This window comes from Arachis duranensis, chromosome 4 (assembly GCF_000817695.3).
Source record: "Arachis duranensis cultivar V14167 chromosome 4, aradu.V14167.gnm2.J7QH, whole genome shotgun sequence".
Classification (NCBI taxonomy): domain Eukaryota; kingdom Viridiplantae; phylum Streptophyta; class Magnoliopsida; order Fabales; family Fabaceae; genus Arachis; species Arachis duranensis.
Window position 1 is genome coordinate 20,429,616 of NC_029775.3, and position 15,147 is coordinate 20,444,762.

Here is a 15,147-nt window from a genome sequence, read left to right on the forward strand (position 1 = left end):
ACAAGACATGCAGCATCACTATCAAATTGAGCTGGAATTTTGGTTGCATCAAGATGATTACCTAATCTATTTACATTGATTACATGGAGAGCCTTGCTATCATGTGCGATGTGTATCTTCATTGAGTTTGTCAATGGTGGGAATTGATAAGTTGGTAGAGGAAGAAGAGGTGGTGGATGAAAAAGAGATTAAAGTAGCAATGAATCTTGAACCAAAATTCTAGATACCATGATAGAGTTTGTATATGAAGAGTGAAATTGCATGTGAAAATAAATTCTGTAGAGTTGTATTATGAGAAAGTATGGGAAAACAATAATAATTATGAACTATGTAAACAATGGATTAAAAATAAAAGGTAAAATTAAAATAAAAAAATTATTTAAAATTTCAAATTTTAAAATTTAAAAAATTTTAAAATTAGGATTTGCATTTAAATACATTCACACTATATACGGTTATTCTTAATCTCACCATAACCTCCACATCCAAAACTCACCGTCATCGTTCTCCGATCCTCACCTCGCGCCGCTGCACCCCCGCTGGCACTTCCCCGCCGTCCGTTCCGACGCCGCCTAGTCTCCTGCTGACGCTGTCAAAGCATCTCCTCATCCCGCTTGCACTCCGTAGCAACGTCAGATCGCTCTACAGCAGCCCCGTGCATTCTCCTTCCCGCTGTCTCCCGCCGTCGATCGTGAAGACCCATTATGATCATTGCCGCTTCTTAGCTTGATGGCGGTGCTGTTGTAAGCCATGGTGGCTTCTCTTTCTGTCTTGAATATTTCCAACCATATTCTCTGGTGGTTTACGTATATTTGTACTCCTCAATGGCCGTTTTGCTGAAGAACAACGCCTTTAAACTTTTGAAACCCTGCATTCTCTTCGTATCTCAAACGTTTCCCCATTAATTCTTTATTATTATTAGAAGGTGATGATCACATTTTAGAGTTACTTGGCATCATCATTCTATGTTCTTGATGAATTATGATCATCACTTTCATGAAAATGGCTAGTTTAGGATGGTCATTTTAGTAGGTATGCGGATGGTTATTTTAATTTTTATGTGGATGATTGTTTTGATTGGATTGGGTTTAGTTATATATAATTAAAATATGTTGGATGTTCAATTCATTAGATATGCGGATGATTATTTTTATTCTTAAGTGGATGGTTATTTTTACTAGGGGTGAGCGATGTCGGTGGCAACGTGTGGCAAGCCAAACAGCAACGGTGAAATGGGATGATTATTGATAAAGGTGGGGGTGGCAGCCGGTTGAAAAAAAAGAGGATATTGGAGTGAAATGTTTTGGTAAATTAAGATTTGGACTTGTTATTTTTATAGAATAATTAAGTGAATTTTTTTATTTAAGTAATTTATAGAGTATTTTTTTATTTTTTATATGTATTAAACTAAATCTACATCTTATTATTCACATTGTTTAAATTCTCTATTATTTTTTTAACAGAATTGTTGTATTATTGCTTGTTCCAATTAATGATATAAGAGTAATATTTATACAAAAAATATTTTTTATTTTTCAAAAAAATAACACACTCTTCTTAATAATTAACTTAACTAATCTTGCCACTATTCTTATATTATAATGGTATTATTATCAAACTACGTATGTTTCACTCACTTCCTTAAGTAAAAATCCTTTCTTGAAGAATCTATTAACCACTGGCACTACCTCTCCTTAAACCATTTCCCAATTGCTTCTAAAAGAAAATCCCTCCTAATTTGTCTAGTCCTAGAGCTCTAGACCCATTCATGCTGAATACCGCATATTTTATCTCCTAAACAATAAGGAAATAGGCCATTGAGTCTCATTTATCTCTGTAATAAACTAATAACCCTTTTCGGGATCTTACTCAAACAATCATTCATATTCAGCTATCCTTCGCTATGAGTTTGACACCACAATAAAAAAAGGACCAACATTAATCTTGTTGAATTAGACTAATGGAATTATGAAAATGCAACAATTTTTGTTGGGCTGTATGGTTGTTCATATTTTTTTTGTTCTTATACTAGAGTGGTCATAATTAAATTGAGTTGGTCTATAGATTAACTCATTAATTATTTAAATAAATGTCAAAAATTTAAATTTTGAATTATGCATGGACCAACCTATTGACCAGAGACAAACAAAAACCAAAAAACAATATTAGAGTGGCCATGTTTTCTTTTTTATCTTTTTTGGAGTGTAAGTAATTAGATCCACGAAGCTATGATGGGCTCTATTATTTCAGTGGAGTTTTAATTAATTAATGAGTCATGTTCAAAATTTGTAAAAATTTATAACTTTTAATTTTGATACAATTAACAATATAAAACACAATCATCAAATCATATCTTTTTCTTTTAAATTACTATTTATATAAATAATGTAAAAAAATTATTTTTTACTAATATAACATTATAATTGGTTTACGTATAAAATTATTTACACAATATTAAAATTAAATGTATTAACATCCACATTAGTCAGTCTAACAAGCACGAGTCAAACTCAACCTACTAAAGTCAAAACACTTCTTTTCATAATTGGTTCTTCCCCACAGCAAGTAGAAAGCACCCTATTACAAACCCAAGAGAAGGACATATGTACCATGTATTTGTATTCTCAATCATACACCTCTTTCTTAATTTTGTACATGTTTCTTACATAGTTGTCAAAAAGAAGTTATTCATACAGTATTATACTATTATTATTTTATTACTACTGAGTTTTGTTTCTTAAGTTACTCGTAACCAGCTACTTCTGTTTCTTTTGATGATGATGAATATGTAACAAAATGGCAAAAGATTAGGCAAATACATATATAGAAGAAGATTGTTATTGGTGGTGGAAAATGGAAACATAGTGGTTCTGGTTTCACTCCTCAAAACCGCACCCATACTAGGCTTCTTAGTCTTGAATGTTGAAGATAGAAAGCTAAAGTATGCGGTTATGTTCAATTCATATTCAGTTATTGTAGGCTTAATTAAGTTTTTGTTACTCGTAAAATATCTTTTTTATTTCTGTAAAAAAAATTTCGTGGAATAAAATTTAAAAGATTTTTGTTTGTCTCTTTCATTAGTTTTTTTTAATTTCTGTAAAAGAGTTTACTTTTAAGAGCTCCTCTAGAAAAATGATGGTAAATCTTTACAATATATACAATAGGCTAAAAATTTGGCCCAATAACGATAAAAAATCACTTAAATTACTCAAACTAAAAATTTTATCCAGTTATTCTAAAATTTTAACCATTTTCTATACCCTAATTTACTAACTCAACATCTTCTTCTCCAAAATTTCTGTCACCATCTATTCCTCAACCATCTTCCTTCACTCCGTCATTCTCCTGCTCATCAGATATCATTGTCGCCTCCTGGTTCATCAAGTCGTCGCCGTTTCACCAACCACCTTATTTACTGGCGCCACTCTCTCTCTCTCATTGAAAATAATCATCCAGCTACCTAGTGTAATGACCATCCAACAATTTTTACTTGTATATTTAAAACAAATCGAACAAAATAACCATCCACTTAAGAATAAAAATAATCATCCGCATATCTAGTAAATTGAACATCCAATATATTTTAATTATATAACTAAACCCAATTCAATCAAAATAACCATTCACATAAAAATTAAAATAATCATTCATGTACCTATTAAAATGACCATCCTAAACAGGCTATTGAATCTATTCTTAATATATAAAAGTAGATACATAAGCATGCACCACATTACTTCTAAGTTATTCCTCTTATTCTACTAACGCCATGTCAGCAATATTGCTTACGTGGCAAAATTTTAGAAACAACCAATCAAATCTTGCCAAATTTCAACCACTCAAATCTTGCCAAATCAATTTCTATTTTCAAATTAAAAAAAACTAAAAAACAGAATAAAAAACAACAAAAACACAAATTAACATTTACCCCAAAAAAACTTCAGAAAACCAAAGAGTTCATTACTTTTCTCATGCTTCTCGCCTGAAAACTCCTTACTCTTCTCATGCTTCTCGAAACCCTCTTCTTCTTGGCACCTCTCCTACCAAGATCCTATTTCCTCCATGCTCTTCCGGTATGAGCCATTGTGTTTTCCTCGAATCAAATTTTACTCTTCTCATGCTTCTCGAAACTCTCTTCTTTTTGGCACCTCTCAATTTCTCATACATACTTTTTGTAAAAATGGTTGTATCTACAGGTATAACACGCTTCGGAATAAGGTCGACCTCTACAATGTTCTAACTGGTCCGAAAATTAAATCTCAATACTTCTTTTTAGACATTGCACATATAACCATGGATTGAATTTAAGGATATTTTTTTCTCTTAGTTTTGTATACTTCTAAATTTATTTATATATTATGCTACATTTTTTTATTTTTTTTTCTTTTACAAAATTTTTAATCATATCATTTATAAATCATAATTTAAACCACTTAAAATTGGTCTATAAAATTTATGTAATATTCTTAATCACATATAACAATTTAAATAGGTTAAAGTTACATTTTAAAGCTTATAATAATTTATTAATTAGTAAATAAATTTATATCATTATTATTGTATATTACTTCACTAACGGCTATAGAAATATATATTTAAATGTGACAATATCATATTAGGTGGAATGCTTGGTCATCTTTAGTATTAAGACATCGGCATTCAATTTGATCCACCAAGGACCGATCATATTTAATAATATAATATTATCTAATTCAACTTGCTAATTTATGTATTTTATTAGGAATAATTGGTATTATTCATGATTAAAGATAAAAATACTATTATTAATTAATAAGTTGCTTTAAAAGTGGGATAAGAAAAAATGGGCAGAAAGAAAATGCATTGGCTTCTATTCTAACTGCAAAATTTTATGAAGTCATTTAATTAAGTAATTAGAATATTAATTTTGAATTACTGCTAATAAACTTTTTGCCGTTTTCGGTACGTCAGTATATATTAATTGTTCAAAGAGAAACGTTAAAAACTAATATTTTTTTATTAATATTAGTCTAAAAATTTTTAATTAAATCCATATAATATACAAATATTTTTTAATCAAGTCTTTTTAAATTAAAATTTTTTAAATTAAATTTGTAACCTATAAAGATATTAAAATCATATTCCTATATTTATTATATTTTACCGTAATAAATAATACAATAAATTTATAATACTAATAATTAATTTATTAATTTATGTAAATTAACTCATTAAAAATTTATATCATTATTATTGCATATTACTTTACTACTGTCATTATTTCAGTGAACATAGGTCTCAACTTTGGATCTCTACAATACAAAAAGAGTATCATATAATCACACCAAATATCGGGTGTATTTCATTCATATAGGTGAAGTATTCTAAAACTTCCTAAAACTTAAACATTTGCAAATAGCCTAAAAGTTTTCTATTAAGTCCATATAAATCTAGAAGTTTTTGATTAAATTCATATAATATACAAATATTCTTCAACCAAGTCTTTTTAAATTATAAATTTTGAAATTAAGTTTGTAACCTATAAAGATATTAAATATATATTCTTATATTTATTATATCTTACCGTTATAAACAATATAATAACTTTATAACACCAATAATTAATTTATTAATTTCTATAAACTCAATCATTAAATGTAATAAATATCCATATAATAAATGTCATAATAATATTATTAATCATAATAAATTTTACGTTACAAATATTTAAATTATATACTATTTGAACTACTTATATAAGTCTCTAATCACTATTTTTTAAAATAACATCAAATTTACCATAAGAAAATTCTTTTCAAACTATACAACATCTCAAACTTACTCAATGGAGCATCATTCATTGGACAATATAACCAAACATACAGACAATTAGTTTATTAAAGTTCGCGTGGTTCGTCTATGAGAAACATTAACACCCAAAAATGAAGAGGAGTCTCTTTACTTAGAAATAATTATATTAGATGAAAAGGTACAAAATAAACAAATTTATTCTGTTTTTAAATTGAATTTAAAAAAATGCTTTAATTATTTTTGTTTTTTATACTTTTAATATTATTTTATAATACTTTATATATAATTGTATTTTAATATCGTTAAAGTTAAACTTCTCTCAATTTGATAATCATTGTTCCTTTTCTAATAATTTAAAAAAATAAATGCAATAATTTTTTTAACTAATTGTTAACAATGATTTACTAACACTGCAGGGAACACCTCTTCATGTAATTGTGAAGAAAAATATGATGAACAAATTCAAACATTTGTTAGAAGAAGGAAAAGTATATACTATCAAAAATTTAAAAATAAAAGATGCAAATGATTTGTATAGACCAATTAAGGGTACAATGAAAGCAAATTTTTAATAACAACTATTGTGAAAGAAATCAAAGATCCAGTTTTGAACATTCCCCAACACTATTTTAAATTTGCATCACTTGAGACATTGTCTGATAGAGTGGGTCAAAGACAAATTTTAACAGGTAATTTTATTTTATACTATTTCAATTATTCTTATTAAAAATAATTTTTTAAAATAAATTCAACACATTTTTGTTCTGTTTATTGTAGATGTCATTGGAAAACTGCATGCAATAGGAGAAGAAGAACAAGTAGATGTTAAAGGAAAACCCACAAAAATACGAAAAATGGAATTGATACTCAAAGAGTAAAAAAAGATACAATCAATTCATTTTTCATTTAGATATATAGTTATTAACAAAATACTATTAATTTTAGGAACATCGTGTTGAAAGTCACGTTGTGGAGAAATCTCTCAAGTCAGATAAATAAAAAAATTACAACACAAATCAAGGGCCAAAAAATAGTTGCACTCACATCAACATTGGTTAGTGAATACAAAGGTATGATCTTTTTCAAAAAAATTTAATTTATTATTTTTTTTAGTTCAAAGAATTATATTTTATATAATACATTAATTGACATAATACAACACAATCTTATTTTATATAACCTATTATATGATAATATTTTAGGTGATTATTCGGTTAGCACAACTTCAAGTACAAAAATCTATATCAATCCAGAAACTGAAGAATTCGCACAGCTGACTTATGGGTATTTCATAACTAATAAGTCTCTTAAAAATTAATTCATTTATTTAATTATTCAATTTAACAAATATAAAAAAAATTCCTAAACAAGATTGATCAACATGAAGAAGTAATGGAGATACCAAGCCAAGACAATGCCAACACAAATCTTCAGAGTAGAATGATTAGAAATCGAATAACTATTCAAGATCTAATGGCTATGCAATGAGAATCTGATGATTAGGTATAACAAAAAAACCTCACAACATGCATTATACATTCATTCTTACTCAAATACCATATACCTAATGATAACATAAATAGAATATTAGAATAGGAAAAGATCTTCACAATTTTAGCAACTATAAACGGAATTGATGACAAATTTGGATGGAACGATGTTGAATGTGAAAAGTGTCATAAAAAAGCATATAAAAAAGGAGACAACTACATCTGTGGCACATGTAATCAAACACCACAATATCCAACCATAAGGTAACTTTATATACTTTTCATAATCCCATTTAGCAAATTATTAGTTACTAACCCAATACTTATTTTAAGTTCAGAATTCAATTAAAGGTTTCAGATCAAAGTGCTACAGCAATTTTTGTATTATTTGATGGCAAATCAAAAAAATTGTTGGGCACAACTGCTTCAAATCTAATCACACTCCAAAAAAGTAACGATTTTGAAGCACCACCCCAATTGAAAAACTTGTGCAACCTCACACTTATTTTTGAAGTCAAACTAAATGAGTTTAATCTCAAAGAAGGTTCTCAACAATACACTGTTACCAAGACATTTGTTCCAACTAAAAACACTGAACAGCAACACCCATTACAACAAATAAAACAGGTAATACTAAAAAAATCCCTTATTTAAAACATCATTTTTATTTCTAATTTATATTATTCATTTATTATAGAAACCAACTTCGCCAACATTAATATCATCAGACGAAGATCACATACCTATCAAGCGGTTGAGGAGAAAAAAACGATACAAATTCAAGACACATCTTCGAAAGAAGACCATACATGCAAAGAGGAAGCAAACAACATAAAAGAAAGTGCACACAACTCACCAATTCATATGGAACATGCCTTCACAACAACCTATGACAGAAAGAAGAAAGCAACAACTCTAACAACAACCAATAAAAAAAAGAGGAGGAGTGCCACATAAGAAGACCAATTCCATCAATTAAACCAAATGGAAAAATCAATTCCAACATCCAAATACTTTGTACTACCATTTCTTTTAAATAAAATACCATTTAAATTTATTTTTAGTTTATACATATTTAATTTAATTCTACAAAACATAATAATTTTTAATATTTATTATATACTATTATTAATGTACCGTCCTGCGCATAGCGCGGGTCACATTCTAGTTAATATTAATGTGTCCGAGGGTGGCATAGAGAAGTCTAGCCTTAACAGCTTTCTGAAACTCCATTTTTATTTTCAGCTTCAATCCTTCTTCAGTTTTATTCAAAGAGAAGAAAGAGAAAAATTTACATTGGAGCACATCACAAAATGCCAACACTCTGCTGTTAGCAAGCTAACAAACCCAATAACTGAATGGGACACAAGAAGCACACCCACAAGAAGAACTCAAACGGTGTTGATGCAACCTTTTTTTCCTATTGTGATAACTGGGGATGAGAATGAAAGAATTGGAATATGAAATCATGAAGGGGCAACATCAACGTAATCATGAATCATCATCATCAACATGAATACTAACACCTCAAGAACGATGAAAAAGAAGAAGCTCGATATCCTTTTGACGATGATGCTTACTCTAGGTAGAATTGGAGGTGCAGCGGCCATGGGAAAGTACGGAAGGGGCTCTGGAAGTATCGGACTCTTCTACAGAAAAAAAGGCGCGGTTTCGGTTGGCAGGAATCCCGCAGCGGCGTCGAGGGGTGGATGCGGCAGCGTCGGCATGGTCTCCGAGACCTGGGGGACAGCGGCGAATTTTGGGGATGGAATGGATGTTGAGAGATTATGGTGAAATTGAAAGTAACCGTATATTTAAATGCTAATCCTAAATTTTTAAATTTTAAATTTTGAAATTAAATAATTAATTAAGAATCTGTTATTTAATTTTTAATTTTCTTTTCTTTTTAAATCTATTATATATATTGTACACTAATATCATTATCTCCTCATACTTTCTCTAATTTTAATGTATTGACAACGTAAAATATTTTACCTAGTTATGCAATCACGTGCGATTAATGTAAAAAGTAGTTATTTTTATTGATTTGGCGTTACGTAATTAAATACACGTGTAAAACTATTTTACACTGACAGTGCATCAAAATTAAATTCTCCTATAAAATATATATTTATGATATTGGTTTCTATAAAATTCTCTTTTTGTTTTTATCTAGTAAAATTTTTAAAAAATTAGTTTTGGTCCTTATGGTTAGTTTGTTCATATGAACCATGGACAATTCGCAAAGTTGTCGTATCTGCGTGTCGGACACATTTTCGACACGACACTCATCGACACTCATTCGATACGCGTGTCTGTTGTGTCCAACCGTGTCTTAATAAAAAATAAAAAATTCTTCTCCGAACATACTTGGATACACCTAAATATCATCATGTGTCAGTGTGTCCAGTCTTATTTTTAACATATATTCTTAAAATAAATTTAGATATAGTATATATTATTATTTATTAAAATAAAAAACTATTTTTAAATACTTGATATAATTTATACATTTTTTGAAGAATAAGAAATTTGGGAATTGGGACATGGCTTTGAAATTAGACATGAGTAAGGCATACGACAGGTTAGAGTGGAGTATTTTATGGAGGATTATGCAACAGCTTGGATTTTGTGATCGGTAGATTAATTGGCTCAAAGAGTGTGTGTCTACTGTTTCATATTCTGTTACTGTGGATGGTCAACCTAGAGGTTTTTTTGACATACTAGAGGGCTCAAACAAGGAGACCCTCTTTTCCCATACCTATTATTCTTTGTGCGGAGGGGTTATCCTATCTGCTCCACAGAGGAGAACAGAATAATGGACTAACTCACTACAAAAAAAAGGTTTAAAATAGCATTAATAAAATGGCGGTTTTATAAATCTGCCATAATATTCGGATATAATGGCATAATCTGTTATTGCCGTAATGAGTTTGTGCAAAATGGCGGTTTTCAATGATTATGGCAGTTTAAAACCGCCCTTATCTGGGGCCATGATTTTAAAATACCCACACACTATCTGATTCCAACCCTAATTGAAGAAATAACGGGCTACTGCATACACTGTTTCTGTAAGGATCTACTCCGGCGCGATCTGCTCCAGCGACAACTCTCTCCACCAAGGATCTCCTCAGCCGCGTTCTCCTCCGACTAGAATCTCCTCACCGTTCACCGCCATCGTTCATCTCCTCGCCGCTGCCTTCAATGAGCTTCTACGATCTTGTTCTGGCTTCGATCTAAAGGTTAGCCATCGCCACTTATCTTCTTTGCTGCTTCGTTTATCACCTCGCCGCCGCAAGCAACATTGTTGCTGCTTTAGCGAGCTTCAACAAATCTCTTCACTTTTGTGATTACGTCCTTGCTCTCACCATCGAGAACTTCCTCGAGCGCCACCTCCAGACTCTTGTCTTCAATCCCAGCATGGCCAAGTCAATCCACCACGCCAGGTTCTGATCCGCCAGCGCCACATTAGGTCTTCCTTTCTTCTGTTCACTTTTTTTTTCTGAAAGTTAGGGTTTTTAAATTCCTAATTTAATATCAATTGTTGTTTGCTTTTGCTTACTGTCAAATTAAGAATCTAATTTTCTTGATTTCTAGGCTTTTGATAAAATTTTCTAATGTTAGATTAACCTCTCTGTATAATTGCTCTTAGATATATAATATCAGTATTACTGAAGGCATAGGATCATCACAATTCTAGTTAGATCTTCTATAATTGCTCTTAGATTTTTTCACTCAAAAATCTAACCAGAATGCCTTATTAGCTTAAAAATATTTTGAAAATATTAAATTTTGTGATTATAGAAAATCTGTTCAATATAAAATTAGGCGGATAATTGCTTCTGAGCATTTTTGTTTGCTGAAGTAGGAGATCTAATGTTATGTTTTGATCTTTGATTTAGTAATTGAAAGTTGAAACACTTGCCTGATTTGCTTTCTATATGCATGTACTAATATAATTGCAAGAATGTAATTGGATCTTATGGAAAATCAATTCTACATAGCTAATAAAGTACATAAAAGATAATATAATACATTATACAAAATCGGTACATAAGGACACTATTATAATTTGATCTTTTGATGTCTGTCAGCTATGACAATTCAGATGCGTTAGTATGTACAATAAATAATGAATTTGCTAAGGCTTTATTTTCATTGTTGTTTTGAACACAGAACTTGCTAAAAAAGTTCCACAAGGATCATCCAAAAGTCAGAACTCAGGTTCATCTAGAAGTCCTTTGCACCGTTCTATCTTTTCGTACAGTTATTTTTATTATCATTTGAATATATTTAAATGGAAGTTTAGGGTAACCAAATGTATTCTTCAAATATTTTTAATGTGTAGATTAGCATTGCTGTGGCTGCATTGGCTGTGCATGTGCCTGCTGAAGATTGGGGAGATGGTGGTATAGTGAAATGGCTTAGGGACGAGATGGATTCTCATCCGGAATATATACCAGGATTCTTGGAGTTACTAACAGTTTTGCCATAGGTCATAGTATGATATGTGTGATTATGTGTCATCTCTTCATTTTATTAATGAGACAAATGCCTAAAGTTTGAGTTACTAAGTGACAAGTTGTTATAATTTTCAAAGTTGCTGCCTTGTCGGATAGTATTTTTTTCTTGGTTATCATTCAGGTTCTTGAAGCGTTTGCTTTGTGGCTTCGCCTAAAGCATGGGTACTAATTTTTTTCTACCTCTTTGCATATTGGAGTGTTCGGCTAAGTTGTTTTTATTGAATGTATTAATATATTATTCTGATCAAGATTAATTATTCAAGAACTGTTTTGTATAAATGAATCATCTGAATTGTGTAGCATATTGGAGGAAGCTTGTCAGATGAGTGTGCTTTACTGTCAAGCATTTAGTTAATTTTTTTTGGGCGATCTATAGTGTTCTCAACTATATGTATATATTTGGGTTTTTTAAAATCACAAATATATAATTGACAATTGGCTTTTAAACAAAAGAATGTTGAATGGAATGAGTATCTCAACTTATAGGAAACAGACTTGTCAAGTGAAACTGATGGAAAGCATAGATGCATTCCACAAATGCTGTATAATTTCAGGAAGGGTTTATAAAGTTAATGAAGAATATGGGGGAGATATGCATTTAATTTGAATATTACAACTTTATTATCTTGGTTTCTGTGTTTCTTTTTCCATTGGCTTTACTATTTCTCTTTAAATTTTTGTTCGTTTCAGGATTCCCGGATCTGTTCTCAGTACCCATCCATTAGTTCTTACAGCATTATCAAGCTTGAATTCTGAGTTTCTTTCTGAGGCATCTGTAAATGGTATGTATGATAGCATGGAAAAATACTAATAATTTTCTATTTTTCGTAAATATTCAATTACTTTACAATTATTTATATTTATCTTTTACTTTTACAATTATTTATACGTCTTCGTTAAGCAATTGGCACATGAGAGAATCAGTTTATGTAGATTATTACTTTGTAGTTCTGTACTGATATTTCCAATTTATAATATGTCTTAAATCATGTAGCCAAAACAGGAAATTAAAGGGGATTTTGATCATGGTAAGAGGGTATTGCAGTGCTCTTAACAAAATCTAACCTGATGCCATACCCAAGGTATGTTTATTCTATTCTATTTCCCATGGAATCAGTCATATTCTATGCTCATCTAATTTATATTATGATGATTCTGAGTGATTAAAACTAGATTCATATGCATCATGATACAGAGCAGTAGTAGTTGGTGCTTCTAAGAAAGTGCCAAAATATCGCATGTATAAAATCTTATTCTATTATATATGGAAAAATATAAAAATAAACGCTACATGTCTCAGTATTAAATTAAAGTTCACTGATTAAATTTTGCTATTAAAAAAGAAGGGCTATGTGATTGGTGGCACTTGTTTTATGGCGTCTTTGTTAATTGTTTAAGTTGTTCGTAGATGAAACATATTATATAAAATTTAGATCAAAGAAAGGTACATGACTACTTAAGATTTAAGAAGATACTAAAGCTAAATGCTACATTATTATTAGTAGTACATTTAATTAGCCCCATTAAATAGTCAAGCACCCTAGTTTGTACAATATAAAAATACTAAGTTAAATAATATCTCTAGATTATTTACTAATGGATTATATATTAGAAGTTATTAATAATCTAATTAACCAAGCTAATAATTAAGCCTTAGCTTGCATTTACAGTTTACCATCTTGATGTTCAGCGCATTTGCTATACTTGAAAGAGATTTCAAGTTCACGATATGAATTTGTTCAATACTAGTACTTAGTAAATACTATATGTATCTCATATGATGACTTGTTTCAGATTTTTTTTATTATTATAAAAGAAATAATAAATGAAAGTATTATAAAAGAGATTGGGGCTTCTCACTTTTTTTTTTTCATTATTACTTAGCTGGTGGAAGAGGCATGAATTCAATTAGCAGCTTGTGTTGAAATGATAAATGAAAGTATTACTGCATTTTCACTCCATTTTCTCCTTGTGTTGCTGCAGTCAAGGATGTGGTCTTGAAATTAAACCCGCTTCTCACAAAAGAACAAGCTATTGGTTTCCGTTGCTGCTGGAGTCAAGCTCCATGATCTTCAGGTTTCTCAATGCATTAGTTGGTTTTGGACTATTTGACAGAGGATTCCTTGTGGTACATATAACACCAGCCCCACTTACTGCATTATTAATAGTGAAATTCACAATTATTTTCTCATCACTAATATAGTTTAGTATATTATTCTGAATCTGAACTATTTGTGTTAGGTTGGGAGCTGAGTTGAAATTGGAATTCCCATGCTAATACTGTTTATAGCCTTATCTCAGGTACACTTCAAAAGTAGGCAATAATGGATTAGTATTCTCTTGTGTCTATCTTTCTTAAGGCATAGAATTTTCTGTCAAAACAAGCATGATAATATCACAATCCAATAGTTTAACTTAGGCAATACACAATTGAATCAATATCAATCATTCACGTTTAACTTTGTTTACACTTATACTCTGCCTTCTTCAAACCTAAACCAAACTCTATTTGATTTGTATTATGCTTCTTAGTTATAATTCACATTTTATATATACTTATTAATTATTATATTTTCAACTATTATTTTGGTGTTCCTGTGAGATCAACTAATGTTAGTAGGTTACATATAGCAGTAGCGCCTATTAACAAAATTAAATTATTTGCTTGAAACGGCTTTTAATCTATATGCACGACTTAATAAAAATATTACAACAATAATAGGTGTAACTTCAATTTAAAACCATGATTTCTGCATTAGCTTGTGCTCAGTAACAAAAAATTCTCAGCAATATTGATGTTTGTGGGGCATGAAAATATAGGGAGCAATTTGCATGCATGGATGATGAGTTAGTTTGCTTATTTAATTGTTAATTAATGAATGAGAAGGTTATCTCACAGTGATGAAGTATATGAATTTTCTTCAGAGATCAGAATTAATTAGCATATGATTTTTTTTTAATTTAATGTGTATGATGAGTGTTTGAAATCTTTCTCATATTTAATTTGCTCTTATATGTGAATTTTTTTAGATGAATTCAAATTCATAAATATCCACTTATTATTAATATATGCCTTTTTCTTGTATTTTTTGTGCTCATAATAATTATATTTTTGTTGTAGAGATTGGATCAGGAGATTGAGATTCCATCACCAAAAGAGTTAGGAAGTAGATTTTCTGGAGCAAGCAACAAGGAAGCATGACCTTGTTTGATATGTTTAGACGTATATTAAGGAGTATATTAAGGATTATATGTTAAGACGTATTATTAAAAAATGTTACTTTGATACTTTATTTTTGGATTATGACTTTTGGATCATGTATGAATAAAAAATCATGTTATGA

At 29.9% G+C, this 15,147-nt stretch overlaps 1 long non-coding RNA gene across 2 annotated transcripts; it reads left to right on the forward strand.

Annotated features, from left to right (window-relative positions):
- Positions 1-10,342: 10,342 nt before the first annotated feature.
- LOC107483709 (uncharacterized) lies at positions 10,343-15,147 on the forward strand. 2 transcript variants are annotated; one of them, XR_008008417.1, is made up of 9 exons: positions 10,343-10,522; positions 10,680-10,752; positions 11,457-11,504; positions 11,629-11,965; positions 12,494-12,585; positions 12,798-12,885; positions 13,787-13,931; positions 14,045-14,104; positions 14,925-15,147. It is a non-coding gene; the product is annotated as an uncharacterized LOC107483709 (long non-coding RNA). The 2 variants fall into 2 exon arrangements; XR_008008416.1 differs by having other exon boundaries at positions 10,343-10,752.